The sequence below is a fragment of the Bos grunniens genome, chromosome 17 (genome assembly GCF_055505025.1).
Source record: "Bos grunniens cultivar Pamir isolate PY7600 chromosome 17, Bosgru_T2T1.0, whole genome shotgun sequence".
Lineage (NCBI taxonomy): Eukaryota > Metazoa > Chordata > Mammalia > Artiodactyla > Bovidae > Bos > Bos grunniens.
In genome coordinates this window covers 18,439,960-18,452,016 of record NC_141181.1, presented here as the reverse complement: position 1 = coordinate 18,452,016, position 12,057 = coordinate 18,439,960, and the positions used below count along the sequence as shown (strand labels likewise).

Below are 12,057 nucleotides of genomic sequence, written 5' to 3'. Positions count from 1 at the left end.
AATAAAATAAAAAAACCTTCTTAGTCTGATGTTAAAGGCACCACTTCTTTCTCTAACTTTTTCCTCCCGAAGAGGCTGGCAAACCATAGCTGGCTGCCTGTTTTTGTAAATACAGTTTTACTGGAACACGGCCACGAACATTCCTTTCCGTATCCTCTGTGGCTGCTTTCATATCACAACAGCAGAGTTGAATAATTGCAACAGAGGCCATACGTGGCCCCCAAAGCCTAAAATATTTATTATCTCCCCCTGGGCAGAAAAGGTTTGTCCGACTTCTGCTCTAGAAGCCCCTGCTTACATTATTCACTGGCCTCAAGCACACCTCTATGTATCTTAGCTTCTATACTCTGTTTTCCCTGCTTCTTCCCTTAAAACATGTGTAACTAAACTTTTTAAATTCCTGAGGATGCCTTCAGGAAAAAAAAAAAAAAAGTTATGGGTTACATTTGCCTTTTTATCATTCAAAACAAAAATAACTTTGGGAAAAGAATGAATATTCTCCAACCTCTGGTCTTTTTCTATTTAAAAAAGAAATCAACTATGAGAAAATGGCATTATGTTGCACTTAATTGTTAGTATCCAGTCATATTTGAGAAGTAGCTATGGAGGGAAAACTTTCTAATCTTTTTCTTGCTGAAATGGCACAGGGAGTTATGCTATAAAGGGTGCTCATCATCGGCCTCCCTGGAGCCTACCCTTCCCCCACATGGAGCCCTGCTTCCAAAGGAGGCTACCTTGACCTCTGTGACCACAGTCGCTGGAGACTAGTCATGGACGGGTACAGGAAGTGCCACGTCTTTATCCATGATCAGCTTATGGGCCCCGTTTCTCTAAATAGATTGTAAGCCCTTTACAGGAACAAATAGGGCATTATGTATTTCTCCCCTCACATATAAACACAGCATATCTTCAAGCGCTATTTCCTAAATGAAAGAGTGAAACTGGGATAATCTTGCTCTGAGAAGAGGCAATTGAGAGGGAACATGAGCATGTTAAGAGTATTTCTCAAGCGCAGGGAGAATTTTTTATATGAAGTGTATGTGCATTTAAAAAAGAAATCAACTGTGAGAAAATGGCATTATCTTGTAGCCACTCAATTGCAAGTGAGGAAAGTTTCTTAAACTCTGTGCTTTATTTCTCCATTTGTGAACGGCAGCTACTAATGAGGCTATTCAGGATTACAAGGTTTAATACACAGCAAGTGCTCAGAAGATGTGAGGACATAACGACGGCTCGAATAACAACTGTTATTATTATTATTTTTTTTTTTGCTTTTTATGCTGGAATGGAAAATTTTATTTTATTTTATTTTTTTTAATTATTTTTTTTTATTTTTAAACTTTACATATTTGTATTAGTTTTGCCAAATATCAAAATGAATCCGCCATAGGTATACATGTGTTCCCCATCCCAAACCCTCCTCCCTCCTCCCTCCCCATACCATCCCTCTGGGCCGTCCTAGTGTTATTATTAAAATAGCACGCACTTTCATGTATATGACGGTGAGCTTTTTACTGAGAAACTTAGCTTAAAACAGCAGCACTAGGGAACTGGTTATGAGACCCTGGAGTAGACAAAGAAATGAACAACACTGCTCTAGATTTACTTTTAAAAAACCCAGCTAGAAAGATTCCTCTCTGAGGGAAGGATGAAATAAATGCTTAAGTGAAAAAAGTAAAACATATTCATTGTAAAACGAACAAACAAACATAAAGCAAATCAAACACTACAAAGATGTGGAAAGCAGAAACCCCTGTACACTCTTACTCAGTTTGGCATATATCATTTAAGACTTTTTTTTTCCATTAATACATTATGCATTTTCCAACCTTGCGTGGTGGCTGTTTTAACAAAAATGGGATCATACCACACCCAATGTTCTTGACTTGTATTTTCTTAAAATTTCTTTCAACACTTGGCAGATATTTTAGTATGTTAAGAAGCTACAAAAAATGGTTTGATTTTTCCAGTACCAGCACTTGAATCAAATAACTTGAAAACATGGAGAAAATTTAAAAATCAGTTTTAATTAGATTTCCTTCTTCCCATATACACACAGACCATTTTTATCTGTTTTATCAAAGCTCTTGTACTTAATTTTCCAGTATTAAGTTAAATGAGAAAACCTAACTTACAAAGAAATGAAAAAATTTTATAGTTGTTTACCTAGGCAGATACATCTGCAATCTATTCAACTATTTTCACTGAAGAATTCTCTTTAATATCTAAATACACAAAAGTGTTCTTAGGAGACTAAACAGCTTTGGCTTTTCCTTCACATTTTGGGCTCTAGAAGGTTTGGGGCTTTCCAGCTCCTGAGGCATAAGCTGTGCTCCCTCCAGCACCGTGTTGCCTTCCTTCTGTCTGGTACAGAACCTAGAGGGAAATTTTATTTAAAAATTATTTATTTATTTATTGGTCATGCTAGGTCCTAGTTGCAGCACATGGGCTCTTCAGTTGCAGAATGTGGGATCCAGTTCCCTAACTCGGGACCAAATCTAGGACCCCTGCATTGGGCAACCACTGCACACCCAGGGAAGATGAAAGATATTTTAAATGAAGGGTAATTCTACTTTAAACTCCTATCTCTAGCCAAATTAACTTTTGACTAAGTTTAAAACATTGTTCAGTTCACTTCAGTCACTCAGTAGTGTCCGACTCTTTGTGACCCCATGAATTGCAGCACGCCAGGCCTCCCTGTCCATCACCATCTCCCGGAGTTCACTCAGACTCATGTCCATTGAGTTGGTGATGCCATCCAGCCATCTCATCCTCTGTCCTCCCCTTCTCCTCCTGCCCCCAATCCCTCCCAGCATCAGAGTCTTTTCCAATGAGACAACTCTTCGCATGAGGTGGCCAAAGTACAGGAGTTTCAGCTTTAGCATCATTCCTTCCAAAGAACACCCAGGACTGATCTCCTTTAGGTTGGATTGGTTGGATTTCCTTGCAGTCCAAGGGACTCTCAAGAGTCTTCTCCAACACCACAGTTCAAAAGCATCAATTCTTCAGTGCTCAGCCTTCTTCACAGTCCAACTCTCGCATCCATACATGACCACAGGAAAAACCACAGCCTTGACTAGATGGACCTTTGTTGGCAAAGTAATGTCTCTGCTTTTCAGTATGCTATCTAGGTTGGTCATAACTTTCCTTCCAAGGAGTAAGCATCTTTTAATTTCATGGCTGCAATCACCATCTGCAGTGATTTTCGAGTCAAAAAAAAAAAAAGTCTGACACTGTTTCCACTGTTTCCCCATCTATTTCCCATGAAGTGATGGGACCAGATGCCATGATCTTCATTTTCTGAATGTTGAGCTTTAAGCCAACTTTTTCACTCTCCTCTTTCACTTTCATCAAAAGGCTTTTTAGTTCCTCTTCACTTTCTGCCATAAGGGTGGTGTCTTCTGCATATTTGAGGTTATTGCTATTTCTCCCGGCAATCTTGATTCCAGCTTGTGCTTCTTCCAGCCCAGCGTTTCTCATGATGTACTCTGCATTTAAGTTAAATAAGCAGGGTGACAATATACAGCCTTGATGTACTCCTTTTCCTATTTGGAATCAGTCTGTTGTTCCATGTCCAGTTCTAACTGTTGCTTCCTGACCTGCATACAAATTTCTCAAGAGGCAGGTCAGGTGGTCTGGTATTCCCATCTCTTTCAGAATTTTCCACAGTTTATTGTGATCCACACAGTCAAAGGCTTTGGCTTAGTCAATAAAGCAGAAATAGATGTTTTTCTGGAACTCTCTTGCTTTTTCAACGATCTGGTGGATGTTGGCAATTTGATCTCTGGTTCCTCTGCCTTCTAAAACCAGCTTGAACATCAGGAAGTTCCCGGTTCACGTACTACTGAAGCCTGGCTTGCGGAATTTTGAGCATTCCTTTACTAGCGTGTGAGATGAGTGCAATTGTGCAGTAGTTTGAGCATTCTTTGGCATTGCCTTTCTTTGGGATTGGAATAAAAACTGACCTTTTCTAGTGCTGTGGCCACTGCTGAGTTTTCCAAATTTGCTGGCATATTGAGTGCAGCACTTTCACAGCATCATCTTTCAGGATTTGGAATAGCTCCACTGGAATTCCATCACCTCCACTAGCTTTGTTCATAGTGATGCTTTCTAAGGCCCACTTGACTTCACATTCCAGGATGTCTGGCTCTAGGTCAGTGATCACACCATCGTGATTATCTTGGTCGTGAAGATCTTTTTTGTACAGTTCTTCTGTGTATTCTTGCCATCTCTTCTTAATATCTTCTGCTTCTGTTAGGTCCATACCATTTCTGTCCTTTATCAATCGAGCCCATCTTTGCATGAAATGTTCCCTTGGTATCTCTAATTTTCTTGAAGAGATCACTAGTCTTTCCCATTCTGTTGTTTTCCTCTATTTGTTTGCATTGATTGCTGAGGAAGGCTTTCTTCTCTCTCCTTGCTATTCTTTGGAACTCTGCAGTCAGATGCTTATATCTTTCCTTTTCTCCTTTGCTTTTCGCTTCTCTTCTTTTCACCCCTATTTTAAGGCCTCCCCAGACAGCCATTTTGCTTTTTTGCATTTCTTTTCCATGGGGATGGTCTTGATGCCTGTCTCCTGTACAATGTCACGAACCTCATGCCATAGCTCATCAGGCACTCTATCTATCAGATCTAGTCCCTTAAATCTATTTCTCACTTCCACTGTATAATCATAGGGGATTTGATTTAGGTCATACCTGAATGGTCTAGTGGTTTTCCCTACTTTCTTCAATTTAAGTCTGAATTTGGCAATAAGGAGTTCATGATCTGAGCCACAGTCAACTCCTGGTCTTGTTTTTGCTGATGGTATAGAGCTTCTCCATCTTTGGCTGCAAAGAATATAATCAATCTGATTTCAGTGTTGACCATCTGGTGATGTCCATGCGTAGAGTCTTCTCTTGTGTTGTTGTAAGAGGGTGTTTGCTATGACCAGTGTGTTCTCTTGGCAAAACTCTCTCAGCCTTTGCCCTGCTTCATTCTATATTCCAAGGCCAAATTTGCTACATGACAATATATATTTTTTAAATGCTCTTTTTTAAAAAATTGAGATATCACCAGCATACAACAGTATATTACATATTATCTCTTAAAATATTGAGAACTAAGTAAAGAAGAACAGCAATAAAAAACCCAAGTCATCTGCTAGGGCTCTATCCAACCAGAAATGCCAACTTCCTCCAGGATGTGACAAGCAAACTGAATGGAGCTCTGTCATGCAACCATGTAATCCTGTGTTCTATCTTCAAAATTTCTTACCTTTTAATAGATCTATGAGTCTGTAGCTTCTGATTGTTATAAAGTTTCAAGATAACAGCAGGATATGTGAAGAGCAATCAGTGAAATTGAGTTTTGCTCTGTAAAAATAAGCCCTGGGAAAACCCTGCTGGCCACTGTTAACTGATAATAGTAATATCAGTAATAAAATATAATAGTAAAAAATCATAACAATAATAATCCATCCTTGCTCTTGTGGGCATTGTGTTAAGTCAAGTAAGTCAGACAAAGACAAATACTCTATGTCCCCACTCATATGTGGAACCTAAAAAAGCTTAACTTGGGATTTCCCGAGCAGTCCAGGGGTTACAACCCCTCACTTCCAAGGCAGGGGGTGAGGGTTCAATCCCTGGTTGGGGAGTTAGGATCCCACATGCCTTTTGGCATGGCCAAAAAATTTGAAATAAAAAATAAATAAAAACAGAAAAGTCTAACTCCTCGAAACAGACTAGTAAAGAGTAGTGGACGCCAAGGGCTGGAGGGTGGGGAAATGCGGATATGTTGGTCAAAGGGTACAAACTTCCAGTTATAAGATGAGTAAGTTCTGAGGATATACAGCATCCGATTAGATCAGATCAGTCACTCAGTCGTGTCCGACTCTTTTCGACCCCATGAATCGCAGCACGCCAGGCCTCCCTGTCCATCACCAACTCCTGGAGTTCACTGAGACTCACGCCCATTGAGTCAGTGATGCCATCCAGCCATCTCATCCTCCGTCATCCCCTTCTCCTGCCCCCAATCCCTCCCAGCATCAGGGTCTTTTCCAATGAATCAACTCTTCGCATGAGGTGGCCAAAGTACTGGAGTTTCAGCTTTAGCATCATTCCTTCCAAAGAAATCCCAGGGCTGATCTCCTTCAGAACGGACTGGTGGGATCTCCTTGCAGTCCAAGGGACTCTCAAGAGTCTTCTCCAACACCACAGTTCAAAAGCATCAATTCTTTGGCGCTCAGCCTTCTTCACAGTCCAACTCTCATATCCATACATGACCACAGGAAAAACCTTAGCCTTGACTAGACGAACCTTTGTTGGCAAAGTAATGTCTCTGCTGTTCAGTATGCTATCTAGGTTGGTCATAACTTTCCTTCCAAGGAGTAAGCGTCTTTTAATTTCATGGCTGCAGTCACCATCTGTAGTGATTTTGGAGCCCAGAAAAATAAAGTCTGACACTGTTTCCACTGTTTCCCCATCCATTTCCCATGAAGTGGTGGGACCGGATGCCATGATCTTCGTTTTCTGAATGTTGAGCTTTAAGCCAACTTTTTCACTCTCCTCTTTCACTTTCATCAAGAGGCTTTTTAGTTCTTCTTCACTTTCTGCCATAAGGGTGGTGTCATCTGCATATCTGAGGTTATTGCTATTTCTCCCGGCAATCTTGATTCCAGCTTGTGTTTCTTCCAGCCCAGCGTTTCTCATGATGTACTCTGCATTTAAGTTAAATAAGCAGGGTGACAATATACAGCCTTGACGAACTGCTTTTCCTATTTGGAACCAGTCTGTTGTTCCATGTCCAGTTCTAACTGTTGCTTCCTGACCTGCATACAAATTTCTCAAGAGGCAGATCAGGTGGTCTGGTATACCCATCTCTTTCAGAATTTTCCACAGTTTATTGTGATCCACACAGTCAAAGGCTTTGGCATAGTCAATAAAGCAGAAATAGATGTTTTTCTGGAACTCTCTTGCTTTTTCCACGATCCAGCAGATGTTGGCAGTTTGATCTCTGGTTCCTCTGCCTTTTCTAAAACCAGCTTGAACATCAGAAGTTCACGGTTCACATATTGCTGAAGCCTGGCTTGGAGAATTTTGAGCATTACTTTACTAGCGTGTGAGATGACTGCAATTGTGTGGTAGTTTGAGCATTCTTTGGCATTGCCTTTCTTTGGGATTGGAATGAAAACGGACCTTTTCCGGTCCTGTGGCCACTGCTGAGTTTTCCAAATTTGCTGGCATATTGAATGCAGCACTTTCACAGCATCATCTTTCAGGATTTGGAATAGCTCAACTGGAATTCCATCACCTCCACTAGCTTTGTTCGTAGTGATGCTTTCTAAGGCCCTATACAGCATAGTGACTATAATTCACAATACTTTTATACTCGAAAGTTGCTAAGAGAGTCGATCTTTTTTCTTCCCTATTCCACATAGCTGTGGGATCTCAGTTCCCTGACCAGGGATTGAACCTGGGTCTTGACAGTGAAAGTCTGAAATCTTAACCACTAGGCCACCAGGGAACTCCCAAGAGAGTTAGATCTTAAGTATCATCACCACACACACATACACAAAAGGCAATGATGTGGGGAAATGGAGGTGTTATCTGATTGTGTGGGAAAAAGTGCAGACAGAGTAATAGGAAAAAAGTAGGGAGCTTCTGGGTTGGTGAACTTGTGAAGACGCTGGGGGAGTGATGCCCTTGGAGGGGGTCTGGGAGCCACATGCTCCTTCCTCTTACTTTGCTCAGTGCATCTCTTCCATCTGGCTGCTCCTGAGTTTGATTGCTAATTCGTGTCTGACTCTTCGTGACCCCATGGACTGTTGCCCGCCAGGCTCGTCTGTCCATGGAATTTTCCAGGCAAGAATATTGGAGTGGATTGCCATTTCCTGCTCCAGGGGATCTTCCCGACCCAGGGACTGAACCCAGATCTCCTGCATTGCTGGTGGATTCTTTACCGACTGAGCCACCAGGGAAACCCATTATAAAGGGTTATATCCTAAACTGAGTTATATCCTTTTTTAAATGGACTGGTGATCTAGTTTTTAAAAAATTACTAGTAGAGCTCCTTCTAGGTACCCTCCACTCTAAGGTCTTTACAGGCTTTTTCACTCAGTCTTGACAACTAGGAGAAGTTGATAATAATTATCCCCATTTTTCAAATGAGGAAACAAGTTTAGGGAGGCCAACTTGCTAGGGCAGGGCTCTTCTGAACTGATTCCTCTGGAAAATCTCCCGTCAATGTGCCAAGCTCCCAAGTTGTTTAAGCTCCTACAAGAAAGTAACTGAATTCACCCCAGGATGCCTTTGAATTTTCCACAATTAAAGCTAATGAGTAACCTCAAGTAAAATGAAGGCATGAAACAGAAGGTCAGGATCAGAGCTTTTTTTTTTTTTTCCCTTGGCATGTGGGATCTTAGTTCCCTGACCAGGGATTGAACCTGGGCTCCCTGCAGTGGAAGTGCGAAGCCTTAATCACTGGACTGCCAGGGAAGTTTGGAGCTATATCCTTGCTTCCTGTGAGAGGAAGGGAGCAGATTCAGGGAGAAGAGGGGTGGCTTTGGAATTGAACTCACCTTGGCTCGACTCTCAGCTCCAGCTTCTACCGGTGAGGTCATGTGGGGCAGGTCACTTCACCTCTCTGTGCCTTAGTTTCTTCACAAGTAAAAAAGGACTATGAAACCCACTTCACAGATTGCTGTGAAGGCTGTATGCCCAGTGCTGAACAAATGGTGGGTATTCAAAGTTCTCCATCTCATTTCCTCTCCCTTTCTTCTCATCCATCACAAAACTCTGCCTCAGCCAGAACTGTTCCTTAGGATACAGATGAATGTATTTGTTGAGCCTGGTTCCAACAAAACCAACATAGAAGGGACTTTTGCCTTGTGTGGGAGGTTGGGATACATGACTTCAGAAGTCTGTTCCAACTCCAGTTTTCTGAAATGCAACCAAGTGCTTTCTAAAAACCCAACAAAAGAACTCCTCTGTGGACCTGTCACCTGGAAAATATCACCCTTCTCCATGGCTCATCAGATGGGCAGCTTCTCTTAAGTTATCTGGTCAGTGATTAACTACAAGGAGCCCTCTTAACCAGATTCATTAGGAACAAATCAACATCAGAAAATGTCTTGGGCAGAGGAGGATGAAGTCATGGAGTAACAAATAATACTTTGAAATCTAATTGGCAGGTCAGGAGGAAGCATCAATAACATTAAAAAAACAAAACAAAACTGAATGAATTCACTTATCTCTATTTCATAATCAGGCTAAAAACCACATGATGCCCTAATATCACACAGCCCAAAGCCACTCTACATTGAAATATCTTTTTCTTGTTCCGTTCTAAGATTTCGAGAAGTCCTGCTAAATTGTCTTTACATCCACAAATCTTGGCAGAGATGAGGACAATTGGGACAATTAACATGTCCCAGAATCTGGGATTATTACTGTATAAAAATCAGAGATGTGTATATTGAAGCATTTTGCATACTAAACATTTTTTAATCCCCTACAGTACTCCAGCGAATTACTGGTGCCAGAGAGACTCCAGAACCACACCAACAAAGCCTCAAGATTCCTCTCTCATCACACAAATACCATTATATCAGGACCAGAGCAGATGTTAGGGAGTCCCAATTACCTAATCTTAGGACAATCCTCTTCTTTGCATTAGAAAGGGGGGGAAATGGGGAACTGCTTGGTAGCCCAGTGGTTAGGACTTGGCGCTTTCACGGCAGGGCTTAAGTTTAATCCCTGGTCAGGGAAGTACATCCCTGCAAGTAGCATGATGTGGCCAAAAAAAAAAAAAGGCTGGGGCGGAGGTGGGTGCGGGAGGGGCAGACTGGAAAACAACAGCTGCTTGAAAAGACAATTTAAAAAATGAGGTCAATTTTCCCATTCATTCCTCATTTGTGGGATAAACTATCTGGTTGGTCAGACTTTACGTTTCTGACATAATAAGCCAGATTTAACTTAAGAAAAGACAGGTCAACTGTTAAGATCTCAAAACTGGTGACAATTCTGAAGCCTCTGAAGCTAATACAGCAGTAAAAATGTACATGTTGGCTATTTATACTGATTTAGAAACAGATAACTAGTTCCTAATGGCTCAGACGGTAAAGAATCTGCCTGCAATGTGGTAGACCTGGGTTCGATCCCTGAGGTGGGAAGATTCCCTGGAGAAGGGAATGGCAACCCACTCCAGTATTCCTGCCTGGGAATTCCCATGGGCAGAGGAGCCTGGCAGGCTACAGTCCATAGGGTCAGCATGACTGAAGCACTGAGCATATTCACTTTTTACATTTCTGTATTTCTTGAAATTCTTTTTTCTATCAAGTATTTGCTACCTATGTAATTTAAAATCAAAATAAAATATTCTGCTTCTATTTTTCCAGGCCATCTTCCCTGGCGACCTGCATATTTAAAATTCTTATTCAGATTTATCATATTCTGCGCACAGAGTCGGACACGACTGAAGCGACTTAGCAGCAGCAGCAGCAGTGTAAGGGAAAAACTGATTCCGGACCTTTCTTGATATAAGTTTTTATTTGTTTGAAACCTTCTCATAAATCACACACCCAGTCTATGGCACAGATTGTGGTGATGGTTTCATGGATGCAGACTACGCCAAATTCAAGTTGTGTACGTTAAACATGTACAGATTTTTGTATATGAATCATGCCTCAAGTTAAAAAAAAATCATACACTCAAGTTCAGGTTTTATATAAGATTAAAAATGCATCAAGCCAAGTCTTCTGTCACTACCCTGGAATTTTCCAAACACAGGCTCCTGTAACTGCAAACAAAGCCTTTGATGGCAACATAAGCTAGTGCTACAGGTTTGCACAACTTTAAAAAACTTTATCAGAAACCTTTTGTTTCCTCAACGGTTATTTCAAAACCTTAATTTCACCCTTTTTGGAGGAATTTTTCCAGACTAAAGCCTCCTGACTGCTAATAAAAAACCATGAATGCCCGCTTTATTTTACTCAATACATTAGACCCCCCCAAAATTGGAAGCAGTAATAGGGAGAAAAATTAATAAAGCAATGTAAACTAAGGTGCTGCTTCATGTAGAAACTGACTTCTCTATGACCACTTCCTGCACCTCCCGGTTAGATCTAACAGATTACACAGCATTTTATTTCAGTCATAAGAGTCACTAATTTTTCCACAAATTCTTTTTTTTTAATTTTACTTTTAACTCAATTAGTACAATTTTGGGATGGTATCCGCCACCTCCCCGTTAGATCTAACAGATTACATAGCATTTTATTTCAGTCATAAGAGTCACTAATTTTTCCACAAATTCTTTTTTTTTAATTTTACTTTTAACTCTATTAGTACAATTTTGGGATGGTATCCGCCACCTCCCTGTTAGATCTAACAGATTACATAGCATTTTATTTCAGTCATAAGAGTCACTAATTTTTCCACAAATTCTTTTTTTTTAATTTTACTTTTTACTCTATTAGTACAATATTGGGATGGTATCCACCATACATTAACATGAATCAGTCATAGGATACATACGCCCCTCCAGCCCGTCTCCTAAAGCACCCTCCCACCTCTCTCCCCATCGCCCGCTCCAAGTCACCAGCTTTCAGTTCCCTGGATCATACAGCAAATTCCCACTGACTGTCCACTTCACATATGGTAATGTATGTTGCAGGACTACTCTCTCAAGTCATCCCACCCTTTCCCTCCCCAACCATGACCATAAATCTACTCTTTCACAAATCCTTCTAATAGATGTCTCACAACATGATCGTTATTGGGCTTAAGAGAGAAGGTGATTGCGACCTTTTGAGAACCTGTCACCACACGACTTCATCCCATGTCACAAAAGCAGTGAGACTGATCTTTTCCCCTCAAGGGATTACCTGCCATGCGCACAAGGCTAACAAGGGTGAGCTTTTCAGGTCCCTGCTAATTCCATCATTCCTTGAGGCTCCCACAGGACCTAAGTCTCTTCAGGTGTTTGAGTGGTAGGTATAAAAACCAGTGAATTTGTGCCCCCAAAAGAAAAAAAGTGAATTTCTTTCTATTCCTGAGATAGTTACTGACCTAATGCTTC

At 41.1% G+C, this 12,057-nt stretch overlaps 1 protein-coding gene across 2 annotated transcripts in view; it reads right to left on the bottom strand.

The window, feature by feature from the left end:
- SETD7 (SET domain containing 7, histone lysine methyltransferase) overlaps positions 1–12,057 on the bottom strand; it is a 58,355-nt gene that overhangs the window by 30,741 nt on the left and 15,557 nt on the right. The gene's annotated exons all lie outside the window — the stretch shown is intronic.